An 11,212-nucleotide genomic window follows, 5' to 3' on the forward strand; every position below is an offset into this window, starting at 1 on the left:
CCAAATTATAACCATGGCAAGGATGAAGAACAAGACATGTAACAGCATAGCATCCTCTTTTTGAAGCTAACTAAGATATGGAACAATTCACACCATTAATCAGCTAAATGGAAAGAATTTGACTTACCTCTTGAGCTCAATGGTTCATGTAATGTCCCACTCTACTCGCTACAATTTCTTTCTTCTTCTTTCCTCAATTCTGAAAAAAAAATGCATTCTCATAATCTCGGCATCCTCATGGGCATTTTAGCTAAAACTGGTAGAGCGCGGTTGTCAGGTGAATGTGGCTGCAAGTCCATGAAGATTACAGCATGCCTTTTATTGAAAAAAAGTCAGAAAAAAAAGAAGAGATTATAAATAAAAGATTCTAAATGAAAAACCTTGGCAACTACTGGCTCCAGTTTGGATACATGAAACCGGTAATCACCAAAAAATCTGAATGAAAACACTATACATTATACAAAACATTCTATTCTTGTGTACACAAATAGCATAATCATATTTTGGTAAGTATAGGCATGAAATATCCAGTTGTCCACTGTGGTGGTGTAGCCGAAGTTATCGGCAGAATACAATGTACATTACCAAAGGCATATAATAAAACTTAGGTTATTTTGGTAACTGATGTTCATTAAGGAAACTGATGCTCTTATACAGACTTAAAAAAATGAGTTGCGATAGAGAAAAAACTATTGCTTCTTGACACAAATCTGTAGGGAAGTATATAAAGTAATAAACATATATGGCAAATGTAGTGATAAACATGTCTTAGTTACTTCCAGATTGATCTACTTGAAAATAGCTTTGAACTCAGAAAATTCAGTACTATTTCCAAAGAATATGTGCATATCTAAACTGATAGAATTCTATGAAGTTGCAGATATACTTCATCCTTAAAATCTATTTGGATCTTCCTTCTGCAATATAATCCTAAAAAAGGTATCTGCTGGTGTTACTGTGAAGTTCAGTTTAGACACTTTTATCCGTTGGTAATCATTTCAGTGAGTGGTGTTAGACTGGAAATACATTTTCATAAACTGACTTCAGGCCATTCAGAATTCATCCTTTTTTATATTTCTTACAGCAATGCTTAAACAGATATATGACTGTTGGTGTTCTCAATCAGTAGGTTTAGAGAGTGAGGCTACAATCATGGTTTCAGAAATCTGGGTTTTGCCCAAAACCAGCCCAGTCAGATTATTCAGTGAACTGCCTTGTAGCTCTTATTGCCCGCTAACAAGTATATATAAGCCACGAGCAAGTGGCAAAAATAGGATGCTAATTCAGTAAGCCAAACTTCAAACAGTAGTTTCAAATTGAGTTGCGGCACGATGACATATTAACACCATATGATGATCAGTAGAACTAATGAGATGAAACAATCACCAGGCTACTTAGTTAGAGAGACAGAGAGGTAGTTTCAGTTAACAAATGTAATGTAAAAACCTTATTGTCCTAAAGCAGGAAAATCATCCACAAAACAAATAGAAAAAAGCCAAAATTACCGAAGTTTCTGAGGCTAATATGAATAAGGTCACATTTATCCATTAAAGCTCTAACAAAATTTAGGAAACATTCGATGTTCAGTTCGAGCAGACCATACTCAGGTCTTAGGCTACAACTCCATTGCAATCTGTATAACCCCACACAACGGATGATAATTTCATCTTCAATCAATTGCACTTGTAGTGAAATGGATCGACATAAAGTGGCATATTGGCATGCAGGTGAACTCTAAGAGTCTAGGGAAAATATTAAAAGCATATGTAATAGTGATTTCAGGAAGCACATTAAATGGAAGTAGTCCAGGAAGAATGATAGAGCTTGGCAGAGAAGTACCTTCATAAAAATCCTAGGATCTAGCATCTAGGGTATCACATTCCAGAAGTATTGAGGGGAAAAAGACTCGGTATACAATCGTCCAAAATTATCTCAGTTCAAAAAAGATTATGCATTCTCATAATCTCGGCATCCTCATGGGCATCTTAGCTAAAACTGGTTGCAATGTTTATACATGCATCTTAGCTAAAATAGGCTGCAAGCTTTTTACATCTAAACATCTAAACATTACAATACAACCAGTCCAGAATAGAACTGAGAGGAAATTAAATTTCATGAAAAAGTGCAATAGCTAAAGTGAGAGATGGAAATACAGCATGATCCTGACGATTGCAGCTTGTAAGTTAAAATTTTTCATCAACTCAAAGGAAACCTCAAAGACTCAGAAAAAAATGAATGGAATTGCAGAGTATATAAGCCAATTCTCTAATCCAACTAATCCAAGCTAATTTCCTAGACCAGTTGCAATTTATGACTTTCAGCACCCTCCTTCAGAAGACAACCTAAACCAGAACAACAGGATTTGGATTTTACTGTATAGCAATTGGTCCCTTTAATAGATAATTTTCTAACCGCCAATTCTCTAACCGCATAACACTACAAGTTCACCAATATGAATAATGCAGAAAAAAAGAACATCTAAACATTACAATAGAACCAGTCTAGAATAGAACTGAGAGGAATTTAAATTTCATGAAAAAGTGCAATAGCTAAGGTGAGAGATGGAAATACAGCATGATCTTGACGATTGCAGCTTGTAAGTTAAAATTTTTCATCAACTCAAAGGAAACCTCAAAGACTCAGAAAAAAATGAATGGAATTGCAGAGTATATAAGCCAATTCTCTAATCCAACTAATCCAAGCTAATTTCCTAGACCAGTTGCAATTTATGACTTTCAGCACCCTCCTTCAGAAGACAACCTAAACCAGAACAACAGGATTTGGATTTTATTGCACCAAGCACGGTCCCTTTAATAGACAATTTTGTCACTCAAAACAAAGTTGGGGCTTTGTCCTGCAATGATTAAGAGCAATCTTGTCACTCTCAGTACTGCAATGACTACTCAACCAGGAAAAAACAAGGTAAATAACCTAGCAATAATGTTTGACTTTCACTTCAAGTTGTAAATCTTTTAGGTTCTTAGCAATAATGTTTGACTTTTACTTCAAGTTGCAAATCTTTTAGGTTCTAGGCTTATGCTGAAAATGCAAAAGCAACACCAATTGATATAGCTAGAACACACAGGCAAATACAAACTGATTCTTATGTGAAATCGGTTAGGTCCATGAGGTAAAACCACATTGATGTGTTGATTCAAGGATAGTTTCTCAGTACACCAGGATTTTAAAACCTGTTAATGGGAGTTTTGGGGATATTTCTAGTTGATTATGGTCATCATTTTCTTACCCATACTATCTAGTAGTGGATGAATAGCATGTAAAATGATCATCGACATCATTTAAATGCTCACATTCTTATCCAGATTTCTCTAGCTATTTGGGTCAGTACCAATTACTCCCATCTCATGTATGAAAATATGAAATTACATCATAGAAATTATGAACTGATAACCGGAGAAGGGGAAAAATGAAGGAGCAAGCTATTGACCAATCACAGAAAGTATGAAGTGCTAACCAGAGAAGGGGGGAAATGTAGGAGCAAGCAATCTACCAATCACAGAGTGGAAGAAATCGTTCGCTATCCTTCTCCCCTCCTCCTCCTCGGCGACTCTTTTCTTTTCCCTGGCGGCCTACCCTCCACGGCTAGGTATTGCAGAATGGAAGGAGCATGTGTAAGAGTGCATACAGGTATTGACATCATAGAAATTATGAACTGATAACCGGAGAAGGGGAAAAATGAAGGACCAAGCTATTGACCAATCATAGAAAGTATGAAGTGCTAACCAGAGAAGGGGGGAAATGTAGGAGCAAGCAATCTACCAATCACAGAGTGGAAGAAATCGTTCGCTATCCTTCTCCCCTCCTCCTCCTCGGCGACTCTTTTCTTTTCCCCGGCGGCCTACCCTCCACGGCTAAGTATTGCAGAATGGAAGGAGCATGTGTAAGAGTGCATACAGGTATTGCAGAATGGAAGGAGCGGACGAACCTTTTTGTACTGCATATGGAGACGAGCAGTTGCTATGGACACGAGCAGTTGCTGCATGAGCTTGAGACGTGCTGTGTGCATGGTGGTTATTGACCAAACCACCATCTCCTTTCTTGGACCGCCCCTCCGTCGACGACCACAAGCGAAAACTAGCGTTGCGAGGGGGAGAAGGAGGCCGAAATCGACATTGCGATGGGCAAATCGAGGGGGAGAAGAGGGATAACGCGGCGGCCATGGCGCGCAGGCGTGCGCGGTAGCTGCAACCAGAAGGGGACGCGGGAGCTGAACGACGCGGGGCGATTCCGGCGCATCCGTGGGATGGCCGGCGGCCGGCTGCGGCGCGAGGAGATCGGTAGCTCGAGCACGGATGCGCTGGCCGGCTGCAGTGCGAGGAGCTCGGTAGCTCGGTAGCTCGAGCGTGACGGCTGATGCGGCTCGGGGGTCTCGAGGTTTTGGCGTGAGCGTTGGGCCCGACGGGCTTTTAGGTTTTTTTTGGGCCCGACGACGCACGACGAAAGTGCCGGTTTAGAGGAGTAGAGACTTTTTGGCAATGTTACTATTTCATAGAGATCTTGAAAACAGATCAGATTGACAAGATCAACCATTGAAGCATAACTCACAGCATTAGACATAACCACTATTGAGGCAGAATGGATGCGTGAGCTCTTGATGGATTTGTCAGTGGTCCAAAAAACTATACCGGCTATCCTTATGAACCATGATAATCAAACGATTATTGTCAAAGTGAACAATGCTAAGGACAATATGAAATCTTCAAGACATGTAAAGAGAAAATTGAAATCTGTCAGAAAATTGGAGAACTCCAGAGTGATAGCGTTGGATTATATCCAAACAACAAAAAACCTGGCAGATCAATTTACAAAAGGACTATCATGAAATGTGATAGATAATACATCAAAGAAAATGAGTATGAGACCCATGTGAGTTATACAGTAGTGGTACCTAAGAAGAACAAACTATTGGTTAGCTAAAGGAGAGTACCACACAACCCACTCGAGTAAAGATGCAATACTCTCAAAATCTGTAAGGCAGGATGGTATTTCCTTAATGTGTTATGTTAGCTTTAATTAGTGAAGATGCTAACCTACAGGGCATTCTTATAAGAACACACCTATATGAGCCTGATTGTTGGTCGCAGTCTATGAGACTTGGGTGATCTCTAATAAACTCATGAAGAGATCATGGAGCCGACTTATATGCTCCACCAGCAGGGTAGTTTACTGGTAGCCAAGTATCAGTTATGACTTCAAGTGAAACTTGTTTGCATAAGAATTGCAATTCAAGACTTAGTCCATTATCCAAGTTATGAATGAGTGTAGCTTCATGTCCTAAGTGGATGTTCAACTTAACAGTCTCCACTGACATACTAGTATATCAAATAGTATTGAGAAAAAGACAAATTTTCGTTAGACTTTGAGATCTGATGGGGGATTGTTAGAATATATGGGCTTAGCCCATTATATTTGTATAATCCAAATAAATCTCAAAGGCCCAACCATGTGAGAGAGGTGTGTTTCTTTAGCCTCACCTTACTAGTGGATGTAGATGAAGATCAACTTAAAAGGGTTTCTCTCCTCCACCCACTTAGCATGTGTGGATGAGAGGACTACAAGAATATACACGCGCTCGGTCACCTCACCTGGCCATGGCAGAGGACGTGGGCGCATGACACCTGCATGAATGGTCTGCCAAAATCGAGTCCAGGTGCTTGCGCAAGTCTGGCTTACTTTTGTGGTTTTATTCCTTTTTGTTGCGTGGGCAAATAGATAAATATATAAAAATCATGTCGGTTAAGACTTCGATCGTGGCGGCATAACCGACTCTGACCATGGTGCGTCTCAACCACGTAACTCTCCTTCTATATATATGCCAGCTACCGCACAAAGGATAGATGTGAGTTGCATATTTGCAATTAGGGTTTGTCAATTTCTCTCCGCTGCTCCATCGCACGTACACTACTCCATCCCGTTGCGCCGGTGTGCACTGATGAATGGAAGAGTAGGTCTCCAAAACCCGTCGCTCTTGGGATCCTGCACCGGGAGAGGACGGATAAGGTTTTTTGATAAACGCTAGTCGCGACTTCTCGTGATTTGCTTCCTCTACATCATCGTATGCTACTTCGTCTACATTGCCAACATCAACGCTGTCTGCTACATCGAGATCAAATTCGACTACTTCATCTTCATCATCGCCTACTGCATCGATATCACAGGGGCTTCTGCATCTCACGTCGCCTTCGGGTACGTACAATGCAATCCTACTCGAGTGTTTAATCAACTGAACTAGTCGATATACTGCTCGAATGTTTTAGTCGATACCTTTCTCGAGTGAGCTAGTCAAGATCATTCTCAAGTATCTAGTCAATGTTAATTAGGGTTGATCGAATTCTAATCAATTCTACTCGAATACACCTTAAAATTGTTGTAAGACACAGTATATTGCTTGTCTGTACTGCACATGAAAGGTGCTTGAACTGAGCTCCCATCAAGAAGGTGGAACTCGCTGTCTTTCGTTTTAGATGCATCGAACTTCCCAGTACAAGCTCCTTTGAAATAGAGTGCATTACCAAGAACCAGCCTGGTGGATTGATCAACAGAGGCTGGTGGCAGAAGCTCTTTGATTAGACCTGATGTGACTTTCTCTACCCATGAGTTCACTTGATCAGCAACTTGTGCAGCCTGACAAAAAAGAGAATATGTATAGGTCCTCCATGCAAGTGAGTCATAATACAAAATCTAAGTGCACAGTTTCCAAATTGATTGGAACAGTAATAGGATAAGATTATGTAAAATACTGAGTTAACAATTAGATTTAATTTGCCACTAAGCTTACACATACCAGAAACAATTTCATATCAAACAGTCTTTAGAAGGCGAGAAGGACACCGAGCATCAGTGTACTACCCTTTTTGTAAAGCATTCAATTTATATGGGAAGGAATTTATATGCAACTAGAGACAGTTCACATGAATCTCATTTAAATGGTCATCACACAACAAAGAAGTATTCTACAAGGGACTACAGCAAAACCCTATTGGAGAAAAGGGTGATACACTCAAATGCATACCCACAAATTTGAATTGTTGTATACATTCCTTATTATCCAAAATAGTACATATTTAGCTCTAGAGCGTGAAATTATAAATTGTCACCGTTCGAAGGTTGCACACCATGAGAACCATAAAAATTCTAAAAAGGCACTAAATCCTAATGTACCAGATGTGCTCACAATAACAACAAATTTGGTAATCGGTACATTATACTCATTAACAGATCAATACACATGAACTAACGAATCCAAATATCAGATCCCAAAGCAAGATACTAACAAACAGCTTTCAGCACAATTTGATAAGAGAAGCTGTAATTAAAAAAAAAAACTCGATCATACGAAGAAGACATCCTCCTGACTTTGTCTGAAGAGGGGGAGTACCGAACCTTTAGGGAGGTACTCACATGACATGTAAGCACTCAGTTCGACATGTAAGCACTCAGGTTCGAGTCTAGGTGGGTAACCTCTTAACAGAAGGCTCTACTAACCGAATTATTGTTTGGTTCTCAAAGTTGTATATTAGGGAGGGGAGTACTCAAACTTTAGGGAGGTACTCATATGACCTGTGATCACTTAAGTTCGAGCCCGGATATGTGGTCTCTCAACTAAAGGCTTTATCAATTGAGTTAGCGCTTGGTTCTCAAAGCTGTATATTAGAAACTAGAAAGCACTATCTTAGCATCAAAAGAAAGTGATTATACTTCCATAGCCCTACTAACTCATAATGATCATATTACTCAACACCAACATTTTTAATGACATAGCTACATAAAACTTGCACAAAAATGGCAATTTATTAATAATAGATTTCATCACAGCCTTGAGCTATACACGTGAGCCGTCAAACTCGCATAATATAACTGTCCCACAATATATAGTAAAGTTCCAAACTTAACTATTTTTTAAAATTAAATGGTACTTTAAAAGATTAAGTACTGTTTAAGGGTACAAACATTAGGTAAGAAGTAAAACTCTAAAAGAGACACCTATATAACATATAACTGCAACCTTTGACGCAACTGTGCTTGTCATAATTCTTCAATACAAAGACAGAAAATAATATTCCCCATGTCAACTAAGGATTCTCCACAGTCTACATTGCATTATCAGTTAAGAAGAAATCAAGCACTTCCTGGCATGACTGTCACTGTTGTCTAAATACATACGAAAATGGGATCCCCGAGAGAATAAATTACACAGTACTAGCAAAGATGTCATAATTGCAGAATTAGCAATGTTTGCTTAATTTTTCAGCAAACAAACGATCCCTACTAACCATGCTAGTTGTTTGCAAGTCTCAAGAAACTGCTCGGCAAGCAAGGGGGTCAATCTTTTTCTGGAAATCGACGAATGGGCCTTGGCCTTGTACTTGCCCACGGCGACCTATTCAAAAGGCCGGTTTCAGCTTGAGCGACACGTCGACGAAGACGCCGTCGGTGAAGGTGACCCGTGGGCCGCTGGTCCTGGACCTGTCGGCAAGCACGGGCTGCTTCACCTGCTTGGCGAGCACGTGCAGGCCCTCGGCGGGGTAGGGTGATAGGGCGGCGGGGAGGGGGGGGGCGGTGTGGCCGGGTGAGGTGGGGGTAGGTCGTGGTGGAGCAGTGTCAGGGAGAGGGTAGGCTGGGTTGAGGCGGCGACAAAGCAACAGCAGCAGGGCGGGGTAGTGCCAGGAAGGGGGCAGGCTAGGGTGGGGCGATGCTGGGGAGGGGTAGGCCGGTGCATAGCAGTGACAGAGCAGTGGTAGTGGGCCGATGTGGCTAGGCGAGGCAGGGTGGCACCGGGGAGGGGGCATGCGGGGCGGGGTGATGCTAGGGAGGGGGTAGGCTGGGGCGAGGTGGTGATAGAGGGCCGGTGTGAGGAGCCAGATAGGAGGGCACGACAGCCAGGCTGGGAGACCGGAGGCGAGGGGCAGTGGCCGAGCGGGGAGGCCTGAGGTCGGGCCGTTGGGGTGGGGAGCAGCGGAGGCGGAGAGGAGGGTGGGAAGGATGGGCTCGTTTGATATTGGGCTGAGGGGGGAGTTGGACTAGGTTTCAGGCAACCTGTGGGAACCCACGGGCAAAATATAAAACCCGAGTCTAACCTGATCCTAATCGTGTACCCGAACCGATGGACCCATGGATGGAAAATGAAACCCGAACCCGGACCCATCGAGTGCAGAATTCATGGGTACCTGAACTCACAAGTCCATTTGCTAGCCCTAATCACCGAAGAGGAAAGATGGGAGTGGTTAGTTTTGAATGGTTTCGGGGACTTCACAGTTAGTTTGTTGGACAGGTCAGTACTTAGAAGAGAAGCAAAGTATCTACTATGTGAATGTTTAATACAATATAAATCAATCAGTTGATGTAATTAGGGTGTGTTTGGTTTCTCATATCTTTCTCATCTTGATCATGTGAATCCCGAAAAGAAAATCATTTGGTTGGCTATATTTATTGTTGTAATCTGATTCAATATGTGTAAATATATAGGCTATTTTGGCTTAGGAGTGAAGCTTGATTCGTATTTCACTCTGTAGACTGGTTTGACAGATACATGCTCTTCATTCCTAATGCAAGCAAGTTTACTTGTCAATATCATAAAATTATTTTCAAACGAGTAACCAATCACAATCTCTAACTCTTGTATTTATTCATACGATCTCAAATTCAGTCAACTAAATATAAACTTAGCTCAGCACAAATAAAACAAATAAACCACTCTTTTTTTTAACAAATATGATTATATTTAATTTATTTTCTCTTAGATCACTTATACGATGCAGCTTATAAAACTTGGTCTCAGAAGCTCTTTTTTTTTTCTCTCTCCCTGGTGAACGTTATCTACGTCCGTTGAACCTCTGACACGGACTAGGCGTAGTATCATATGCTGCATACACCTAAGTAGCGGTAATGCTGTAGCCAGGCTATGCAGACGTATCGGATATTTTGATTGGATCGGTCTAAAAATATTATATATTTGAGTTAATTTATATGTTTTTTATTTTTAATATTTCAGACGTTTAAATTTTTCTATATTATAAAAATTTATTAAAATAGTTATTTTCGTATGTTACATCTTGAAATCTCTTACGTATAGATTCAGATTCAAAAAATTATCTATTTAAGTTAGTTTTAATTGTTTAAATTTAATATTTTAGATGCTATAAAAATTTATTTCTATAATTATTTTCGTATATTACGTCTAATTCTATACTATATAGGTTTTTCATAAAAATGTTGTACGAAACAAGTCGTAATATTGTGGTGAGAATTTTTCTTTTGAATCAGATGCATGAGGTGCGCTATTTTGATGCATATGTTTTAATATTGCAAACAATCACAGACGTTTTTTTTTTTTTTGATAAAGCGTCCGATCCCTGTGACGTCTAGCTAGCAGCTCCGTTTTTTTTCCACACACCTTTAGGGTGCCTTAATGCATAGAACGAAGTGCCTTTGAGGATAAATCCCTTCTATGCTATTGGAATTTACATATTTCTTTAATGTCATTTATTGTATCACTGACATATGGAAAAATAAGGGATTTTCTGGACTTTTGGTTGCAAATAAGGGATTTCCAATGTTTTTTGGAGCCAAGGGATTTCCAATGTTGACAATGATTACAATTTACCTGAATAGAAGATCAACACATTATTGCTAAGAAAATAAATGACTCGCATACATAATAATAATATGCTTGTAAGGCTAGCACAAAATTATATTTACATCAACTAATCTAAGGCTAATGCGGTTGCAATTTGTCTTGGTCTTCAAATATTATTTTTCAATATACTATCTGCAACTTTTCTTTGATGATTTATTTCCAAGGACGTGCTTATGGGGACCTATTATTTGAGAATTTCTCGTGTACTTCTCTCTTTTCTGGGTCTTCTTTTCATTAGCAATTGCTTCTTTCTTTTAAGAAAAATTCGATGATTATGATTGATTAAATTACCTCTGCAGTCACATAAGGTGATGTTTGGATTATTTATAGTCTATAATATGCTAAGAGAGAGCGGCAAAAGTGAGGAAGCCACTTTCGGCATCGGCCTCACCAGTTTCCCTCTCCTTCAATACCTGCTTTGGCACCAAGAGGGGCAGGGAACTAAGACTTCAGCGGACGGTGTCGCCTTCTAGCTACTATTATCGTAGATCTAACCAAGTAGGCTAGTATAGGTTCCCAATGGTGACTAGGTCACATTGGGACTTTTGCTCCTTC

The sequence above is a fragment of the Phragmites australis genome, chromosome 4, assembly GCF_958298935.1.
Source record: "Phragmites australis chromosome 4, lpPhrAust1.1, whole genome shotgun sequence".
In the NCBI taxonomy this organism is placed as follows: Eukaryota; Viridiplantae; Streptophyta; class Magnoliopsida; order Poales; family Poaceae; genus Phragmites; species Phragmites australis.